The sequence below is a fragment of the Topomyia yanbarensis genome, chromosome 2 (genome assembly GCF_030247195.1).
Source record: "Topomyia yanbarensis strain Yona2022 chromosome 2, ASM3024719v1, whole genome shotgun sequence".
NCBI lineage: Eukaryota > Metazoa > Arthropoda > Insecta > Diptera > Culicidae > Topomyia > Topomyia yanbarensis.
In genome coordinates this window covers 438,613,610-438,623,671 of record NC_080671.1, presented here as the reverse complement: position 1 = coordinate 438,623,671, position 10,062 = coordinate 438,613,610, and the positions used below count along the sequence as shown (strand labels likewise).

At 38.1% G+C, this 10,062-nt stretch overlaps 1 long non-coding RNA gene across 1 annotated transcript; it reads right to left on the bottom strand.

Moving 5' to 3' along the window:
• Nucleotides 1-9,258: 9,258 nt before the first annotated feature.
• On the bottom strand, nt 9,259-9,586 carry LOC131682076 (uncharacterized). The gene is made up of 3 exons (XR_009304020.1): nt 9,507-9,586; nt 9,366-9,447; nt 9,259-9,301 (listed from the first exon to the last, which is right to left on the bottom strand). It is a non-coding gene; the product is annotated as an uncharacterized LOC131682076 (long non-coding RNA).
• Nucleotides 9,587-10,062: the final 476 nt, after the last annotated feature.

The window sequence follows — 10,062 nt, the reverse complement described above, 5'->3', positions numbered from 1 at the left end:
CTTACGTCCTAGAAAAATTAATTGTTTTCGTAATTGTTTTTCGAATAAAACATCTAATGCTTTTGCATAGAAATAATTACCATTCCTTTCCATCCGAAAATGGTAGAGTATTGGAACGATAAACAAAACTATACCCCGACACCACTCACAGAGCAAAACAAAAATAGTAATCTACCTGTTGTAAATGACAAAACACTGATTACTTACCGATAAAGTAATCACAAAGTGGCGCAAAGTTAATAAGAATTCGAAGAAAAAACAATTTTTATGTTACAAGATCTACGTCGAAAATTGGCAAAAAAAAATGGAAACAAAAAACCGGCTCATTCGACGTTTGCCTTATCTTTACATTGCGCGCATGAGAAGTAGGGTTCGCAGTACCGACCCTTTTTGGCGAGAACCGGTACTACGGTACTGAAGCCCTCAGTACCGGTAATATACCGGTACTCGAATATTTTTTTAAACAATTCGAAAAAAAGCTTCGAAGTGAAATTGAATGCTCAAACTGATGACCTCATTCTCAGATGATTGATTTGTGCTGATCAAAAACATATTTATTGTTTTTAATTGATTCGGAATGGCATGGCACATTTCAGCAGAAAATATTTTTCGTATGCGGCACCTTCTTTTATTTCGAATCTTTGAAATCGTTAACTGCTAAGCGGTGCGACTTTTGTCGACTTCAACAGATGGTAAATATAAGAAACACTATTAACAACAGTAAATCAAAACGAGAATGCACAGTGGTCCAGATCGCTAATTTAGGAGGAATTTTTACTTTCTGACAAACCTGTATAATTTAGCCGTATCATGTCTTAGGATGAATTTGTGTACTTTAGAAGATGCTTCTTTTTATTGGAATAGTTATTAGGGTGGTTCTAATTTATCTAAAATACGAAAATAAACTTTTTATTGATGAAAGATAGAGCTCCACAGTCTTCCACAAAGTTGTAAAGTAATTTATTTTGAATAAATTTGTTGAACATATTAAAGCTCTATCTCTTTTAGTTTTTGTTATACAAGAAATTTAAAAAAAAAGATTAGGGTGTTCCTGAAAAAAAAACGTTTTTTTAGTATAACTTTCGTATCTTTTACTTTTTGTTAACACAACCTTTGAACAGCTTATTGAAAACTTCAAGCCGAGTATTTTTCTCCAAGACACCGAAGGTCTAACTTTTTTCTTTAAAAAGTTATGGACACTTTTCGTTAAAAAAATAGCCTATTTCAAGGCTCAATATCGCTGATGCGGGCACCTAAAATTGAATTCTGTTTCCACCACATGAAAGACCATACTTATTAGTATATTTGAGCAAAAATTGGCGAATACGATATTTTTTTAAAATTTGCAATTTAGATTTAAAGTTTGTAGTTTTGCAGGTTCAACGCATTAAAGCATTTACACACATATCGTTGTATTATGAAAAAAGCCACTTTCAAATATCATTCTCTCATCGCAGCAAGCTTTGCATAAGTGAAACGACTGTCAAAAAAGGTTTCTGATTTTATTCGTTTTAAATAAAACTAGTAAATATGGATATTAGTCGAAGAGAGTTGGCGAATTTGCTTATTGCTGGTAAAAAGACAGATGAACTGCTTAAGTTCATTACAAGTAGTAATCCAAATGTAAAATTGAGACTCGGAGACTGGAGAAAAATACTCGGCTTGAAGTTTTCAATAAGCTGTTCAAAGGTTGTGTTAACAAAAAGTAAAAGATACGAAAGTTATACTAAAAAAACGTTTTTTTCAGGAACACCCTAATCTTTTTTTTTTAAATTTCTTGTATAACAAAAACTAAAAGAGATAGAGCTTTAATATGTTCAACAAATTTATTCAAAATAAGTTACTTTACAACTTTGTGGAAGACTGTGGAGCTCTATCTTTCATCAGTAAAAAGTTTATTTTCGTATTTTAGATAAATTAGAACCACCCTAATAACTATTCCAATAAAAAGAAGCATCTTCTAAAGTACACAAATTCATCCTAAGACATGATACGGCTAAATTATACAGGTTTGTCAGAAAGTAAAAATTCCTCCTAAATTAGCGATCTGGACCACTGTGGAATGGCAGTAAATCCAAGCAGGTTGCTCGCATTTCCTCTCTTGATTTTCTGCAAATTGGTTTCGACCTGCATACCAAGGCTCATTGATTTGTTTTATTGTTGTATTTGTGAGCTGAAATCCAGTCAATCTCGCTCTCCAGCAGGCATAAAACCTCCTCATCTTTTGTACCAACAGATTATAAACATCCAAATGTTACATATAAACGATTCACTACAACTAATACTACGAGTACAATATTTACGCTTACAAACTAACACTGATAATATTATTGACATAAGAGGGTATTATGGAACAATCGCTTTACAACATCTCGGGACAAGTGGAAATCAAAGACATTAGAACAACGATTGAATAGACGACACATACTAGCAAATGGCTCATTATACCCGTAATTGGTCCTGGCATAAGGTAATCTTAAAAAGGGATGAAATCGAAGACTACGAGGTTGAATATTGAAGTCCACATATTGTAGGAGATTTGAGCAATCAATGCGTGATTGTAGCAGATCAGCAATGAAAACAGCTTTAGAGACATCTCGTCGAACGGACAGCAGGTCGAGATTAATAAGTTGACAGCGGTCCTGGTAATTCGGGAGGTTTAGTGGATCTCTCCAAGGAAGTCCTGTGAACTATGGAGTTTTGCTGAATTTTCGGATCACCGATAATTACAAATCGCCCAATTTGGAGTAGTTCGCCAAGTCTAAAATTGTTAGCTACTAAATCGCTGTTCGTTCTTCTATAAATAAAGGTTTAGGAGCAAACCAAAGACATGACTTAGGTCATAGTCTTATTACGCGCCACCCAGTGAATAATGGAAACCAATCAGAATGTCGCTAATAAAAAAATCGTAGCAAATTTTTACGTCTCTTACGTTAGATGTGAATATTTTGAAATTTAGTACAAGATCGTTAAAATTTAATTTCGACAAAATAAAGCAAGAATTGAAACATACCATTCAGTACAACGGGAGCTAGTAATGTTTAACTTATAGAAGGTAATTAATATAATTAAAAGTGATCTTGCAGACCGATATTTTGAGACAGGTCCCCCTAGAAAGTCCACATATTTTTCATAAACAAATTGCATGGTACCGAAAATACCGGTGCTGGCTTTTGTTCAGTACCGGTATTACGGTACCAAAAATGGGTCGGTATTCCCGGGATTTTCGGTACCGGTATTACCGGTACCACAACCCTAATGAGAAGATAGAGAGGAAACAACAAGATAACTGAAGTTTCGACTTTCTACTTTTCATCGTTTTCTATGTTTTCCTTTTAAACTCGATGAAACATCCAACGCGCACTCTATTGGGAAGTAGATGAACTAAGGCTTCAGGGGTTACTTCAACTTGAAATGTAATTGTTTCGTAATTTCATATGTTATTCCCAAGCATATTGTTCCAATGAACATTTTGCAACCTAATTTGTTTCTGGTCAATAACGGAGTAGCAACTACGGGCGATCTCTTATGCTTATGCTTATGTTTATGCTTAAAGTACACGGCACTGATGAAAATTGGTCTTTACTGTACTCAATAATCCTAACGATGAGGGTATTTTGGAACGGGCTTTACGAGTAGATGATGGAAATGGTAGTTTGGTGTTATTTTGGAATCCAAGATGGCGACATCCAGATTAGCGAAATTTTGTATAACCATAACCATAAGCATAAGAGAATTTTTGAAATGAGCTTGACGTTCTATTTATAACTACTTCATTATTTTCCCATTCCAAAAATGCCCATATTGTTGAGGTAATACAGAATTTATCTAAACCGGAATTTCAAGATGGCTTCAGACATCGATTTTTGTTATGCGCTAGTCAACTTAATTCCAAAAATACGTACTCTAACTTTCATCATTAAAATAAAAAAAATTGCATAAGCCGAATATTTCGTAGAAAAGAGTTCGTAAATGAAAGTTTAAGTGTATTAATATTTGATAGTACTTCAATTTAGGGATAATTCAAAGACGACATAAAGAATACATCACACCCCTCAGTAATAACTAAAACCCACCGAACTCGGTTACAGATCCCTCTCCCAGGGTGGCATTTAAAATGCAGTTTCCTGCGGTTTTTCGCAGAATTTTGTTCAACCTTTTTGTCGCGCAGTCAACCGAGCAAATCCGAACAAACAAGCGACCTGTGCAAGGTGAAAACTTATATGTTCGAAATCTTGTTGCCAAAGATTGATCATAATCATCATCATCGTAGTCGTCGTCATCGCCGCTGTCGGGTCGTGTCGTAACGCGACGTCGAGCCAAAGGGTGAAAAACGGACGAACGTGCGGTCATCCATTTGCGGTAAGCCGTTGTTTGGCATGTAATTGTTTTATACGGGATCGTTAGCGCTTAGGTTTAGTTTGACTGCAGGGAACATTCAGCAGATTCTGCGCCAAAGAATATAGAAGACTCGTCAATGCTGGGGTCGTGTTGGAGCAGTGCGAGGAGATGGCTGGTGTCTTCGATTGGAGTGTATTTCTTCTGCTTAGGAAGGCGTACTGCGACTGTGTCATTTCGGACGAACATCGATTCCAACAACTTTTTCTGTTTCATTCTCAATGCCAGATTACGGATCCGGAAGCTATTGACAGATAACATTTCATTGACCGTGAAGCGGTATTCTAGTGGAAGCCCTGTTTTCAAGTTGCACAGTTTAGCTTCTTTGTGCTTCTCGAAGTATTTACGTAGGATGTCCGATTTAGTGCTGACGCTATCGAATGCAACTAGGATGGTTGGCGTAATAGATCGGTCGGTCCATTTGGAAGGTCTAACTGGAAGGCGGAAGCACGAGGTTACGAAAGGCATTGAGTCTGGGATGCCTAGGAAACATAAGAAACTTTTGACAATGGACCGAACGTTTTCACCAGCTTGGTAGGGAACTTTGTTGATGGAGATTCGATAGCTATTGACACTTTGGGAGCAAACTCTGGCAAGCTTTACTCCCGTTTTAATCGCCTCCAGTTTGGCCTCAACGTTGTCGAGCGATTTCGCATCACACAAGTTATTTTCTGTCAGCTGAGTAGCAGTATGGAGCTTATTTTGTAACCTGTCGAACTGTTTCTTTATGTTGTTTTGTAGTGTGGAAAGCTCGGTCTGGGTCTTCTTGATTTGTGCTGCCAATTCTTCAATCTGTTTCTCTACCACTTTAAGGTCAGTGACGCTGGAAGTCTTGACTTTAGGAATCAAACTGCCGATTACCGTGCACCGTTCACACAGGTACTGATATGTGCTGATGTCTGCAAGCAGTGATTTACTAACTCGTACGCAGATGCTGTGAAACCACTTTAGACACGAGTCACAGCAGATCCATCCAATTTCTGTTTCAACCTTTTTCGCTCGTTTGGTTGTCTTCTTTGTCTTGTTGGGTGGTTCCTCGAGACCACAGGCTCCACAAACGTCTGCAGTTATAACGGTGACCAACACGCCAACGATTCTAATTGGAATTACTGCTGCATTGTAGCAGCCGGTTGCGATGGAATAAGAAAAACTTTTGCCTAGCTGGCGGCTCTGCCTGCCACCGGAAAAAAAGTCACTGGGGCACAAACAATCGCAAAACCGCGCGGTGGCCGCCGCTAGGGGGTGAACCCCACCGGAGACGAATCCGCTATGTGTGTGTGTGTGTGTTAACCATCCTATCTCCCACTAGCTGGTAGTGATTTACAGAAAAAAGATGTTTGCATGTATTTAAACATTCATGCAAATAACTTGGTTCACGGATTTAGGAAGGTGTTAGCTCAATTGACTTTCCGATGACCCATTTCGTGTACAGTGCCAGACATGTTCCGAGGTCATCGTTCCATCAACTAGCCCCGCCTTACTGTAATGTTTGTATCAATTGGATTGTAACATTACAGTAAGACTTTCGATTCCATTTAAGCAGGAAATCGACGCGTATTTAGTATATTGGTTCAATTTGTATATATAACATAACAAATGTGTACTAAAACACTTACCATTTTTGCAATTTTTTACCTTCATTTCTATCTCCTATTTACGTTTCCTTTGACTCTCATCCACATTTCTTGAATTCCTGCTTATTTAAGAAAGAAAAGGGGACATAATAAAAAAAACCGATAGACTCCGTGTTTTCCTCAGTGTTTTCGTTTCTCTTAGTATGGTGTCACTGCCTGTTGGACTTGTGTAAGTTCTTCCATTGGAGATTTCCAAGGGGCTGAAATTGGAGGAAGATCTGACTTCTATCCAGAAGTATCAGTTTTTCACATTAATAGATTATATGTGTGCACTACAAAACAATCCCGTGTATAATGCAACCATTTTTTGAACATTTATATGTACATATACACACATATACACATACACACAAACACACATAACAAAATAATGAAATTTAAACGACATGTAAATCAATACATACAACAAACATACAAAGCTTGAATTAAAAATTTGATTGACAATTAATGGGAACATCAAAAAGCGTATGATTTTACACTTTCGTTCGTGTAATATTACATGTCATTTATTTTACAGCAATATTAGATTAAAAATACATTAAAGTGCATTGGTATCCAGTTTAATGCAACTGTAATCTTCAATCAACGTGTAAAACTATAATGAAATTTGTCGAAGAAAGTACGATAGTTTGTGTGTATTTGTGGTGGAACGCAATTTTACATTTATATTCATGCTCCAAATATGTGCATGAAAACAAATTCAAAATTACAAAATATTTTTTTCTGTGCATATATACATACATAGATACACACATGTATACACAAAATTATACACATACATTCATACACACATACATATACATATACCTACATTCATATACGCATTGTAATACATATATACATGCATACACACATATACACAATTTCATACATATACTCGAGTTGAAGGAGGACCCCACGATTAACAGCTCAACTATACAAGAGATTATTACTACATCACTGGGAGAAAGGGCAGAAGTTAAAGCCTTAAGCCAGGACTGTGAACAAGCTGAAAGGTGCACTGAAGCTGCATTTTAACCTGGGCGAGTTGCACATGACGATCCGGTTAACTAAGGAGACACGGTACCGTACCGAAATGGTAGGGTATAAACAATAGAGTTCTATGCAAATCACTTCACACTAATTGGAGGTTTGTTTTCCTCCAGCTGTCATATATAAAACTGTCAGCCAATTTAAACGTTAGAAATAGCTCTCGTAAAGTATTTATAATGGTGTTGAAAAGCTCTACTTTGCCTTAAAACTTATTCGGGGGACGTACAATTCCGGTTGGTTATATTCCAACATGAAAATAATCCGACCGAATAGTTATTTTCGATTTGTTTTCCTCCATCTATGACAGGTGGAGGAAAACAACCATTGAACACACTAATACAGTTACAGATTGTCAATTACTCTATACAAATCCTATCAAGCAGCAAGTGTCACTCACCCCAGCCAAGCAAGGGCCCAAAAAGCACCGCTATGTAACCTATCATCTACCACCTCACACACGAAATCAACCGACAAATGAGTACCGAAAAATATAGCCAACTACAGCGGCACAATTATCAAATCATCAAAAAGTCGCAAGAAAATGATTCCAGAGAACACTATGCTGAAGCATACACTACCAAGCAACTAGCGGAAGGAAAAGTGAAAGAGAACGTCCCGCCAGACTGAGCAGTGTGTACCCTTCCCAGAGTCGACAAGTCGGGACACGAAAGGGCTGGGTGTGTGTGTGTTGCTACACGACACGGAAGGACTGGATGACTGCAAGATGCGCGATACACATCGTCACTGATGCTACACACACCCACATGCGCAACGTACACAAAATACAACTTGACACATACATCAATCCAAAACCTTCATCGATTGAGCCGAGGGGCTATCGATGTTAATCCCTCTGTTGAAACAACTCGTGCTGATGCGGTGTTGAAAATGTTAATGAGAGATATATAGATGTTAATATAAGATAGGTATAAAAAATTGTACTTATCGTTTTGCTGGTACTTGATGTAGCCAATTATCACCGTTGATAGAGCCGATAGACATCGGATGTCAACACAGTCGCATGTATGGCATATATTTCGAATTCCAGATTCCGGAATACAAACCAGAAATTCTTGTGGGTCGCCCCTCACACAAGTTTGCTTTGTCGATCCTGCATTGTCGTCACACACTTTCCAAAAATGATAAGTTAATGCACAAAACGGGAGTATTTAAGTTGAACTCCATTTTCCGCATGCGCAAGGGTCTTCCTCCCACACAATCAAATACCACTTCACCGTCGAAGGTCGCTTTAACACACGATAAAACGGATAAACTAACGGAGACAAAAAACGAGACAACTATCGCGCCGCCGTGTTCCCAGTCCTCCCTTCCTGGAACAACAACTAATAAGTAACCCTAAATTAAAACTCTCTACTACTATTCCGTAGGATAAATCCATCGCATTTGATGAGTTGAAAAGTAATAATACTGTCTCTCAGCTGTGTAATGCACCATTTTATGCAATGTATTGGGACCGTGAATGTCGCACAAAACATTTCCGGTTATTTCTGGTTACGCTGAATGGGCGATGGAAAATCCCCACAAGTATGTATGTATGAATATGGTGAAGAATAGGTAAAAACAAGTCCCACCGGAGACGAATCCGCTATATCACAAAATTACCACTTTACGGATTAACGGAGGGCGAGAACTCTTGAAAATTATTTAATTAGTCCGCTTAATAAAATTAACCGACGCGTCGATTTGCAGTGTTGCGTACTTTACGATTGAGCTTGAGACGTCTTCAAAATTCACTCCTAGGTTACCAGCGAGTACAAGATGTAGTGGGGGATGATGGCACACATGCTGGACTAAAGGTGTCGAAGCGGCGCAGCAGTACGGAGCGTAGTCCCGGGCACTTACAAAGCAGAGGTCCAATGTACGTCCATTCTCGTTGATGATATTATTAATTTGCCGAAGAATTGCGCTACTGTAGTTGTCCAAGATACAACTGACATTGTTGATAAGCACAGACTTTTCGATATACAATCGTAGAAATCCATTACTTGCTGGGCACCAGGTCAAGCCAGGTAAGTTGAAGTCGCCCAGTATAACAATATTGTTCGGATCGAACCAAGAAAACTAATCCTCAGAGCAACTGTGTTCAGCAGCTTGAAGCTGTAAATATACTTTTAGGTATTTTATTAGATTTTTAATTATTTAATTTTAACTTACAAAGTTAGTGTTCTTTCACGTGGCCCCTGGCTGGCAGTAGATTCACTACGGTGATCTATCAACTAGTGTATTATAAATTAGATCCCTTTATATTTTAGCTAGGAAATGTATAAATTATTGACCAACCTTCTAGAATGAATGCAAGTATCCAATCCACTGGCGCATTAAGTCGATTTACGGATTGTAGATTAGTTTAATCAATTGCAACCTGTACTTTTAAATTTTAGGTTAAATTCACAAATTCTTCAACAATTCAGATAAACTTACGTAAATATAATTCGATGTTAAACCTCAAACATTAGTCTGGTATTTCTACCTATTCAACCAATCTGTGATCATAAACTGTGGTATTAGAGTTAGGTTTAGGTTTAAGACAATTTTAACAATCTGATAGCTTCTAAAACGTGGCTTCAACTTCTGCTTTGTTCTCGTCGCTCTGTCTTTACCTGACTATATGAAGTTGCCAGTCTGAAGCTGCCTGCTATCATTCTACCGCTTCTCAATCAATAGTGGCTGCGTTACTAACCATGGGCGCCGTCCCTAACAATTCCCCCGCCCGTAATCCTGTTCCGGTGTCGAGGTTGCTGCCTCCGACGGGAACAGCGTTACTACCAATGTTGTTCTCGTTCATTTCCATTACTGCAAGTTTGGCAGTAGCTCTCTTGAAGAGTCCACGGGAATTGTCAATCACAACTGTATGTTTTGCGAAGATGTGGATAGCGCGGATGACATGGTCCAATGTGACATGTGTGATTGCTGGGCACATTATCGCTGTGCCGAAGTCACGGAGACGGTTAAAAATGAACAGTGGAATTGTTCAAAA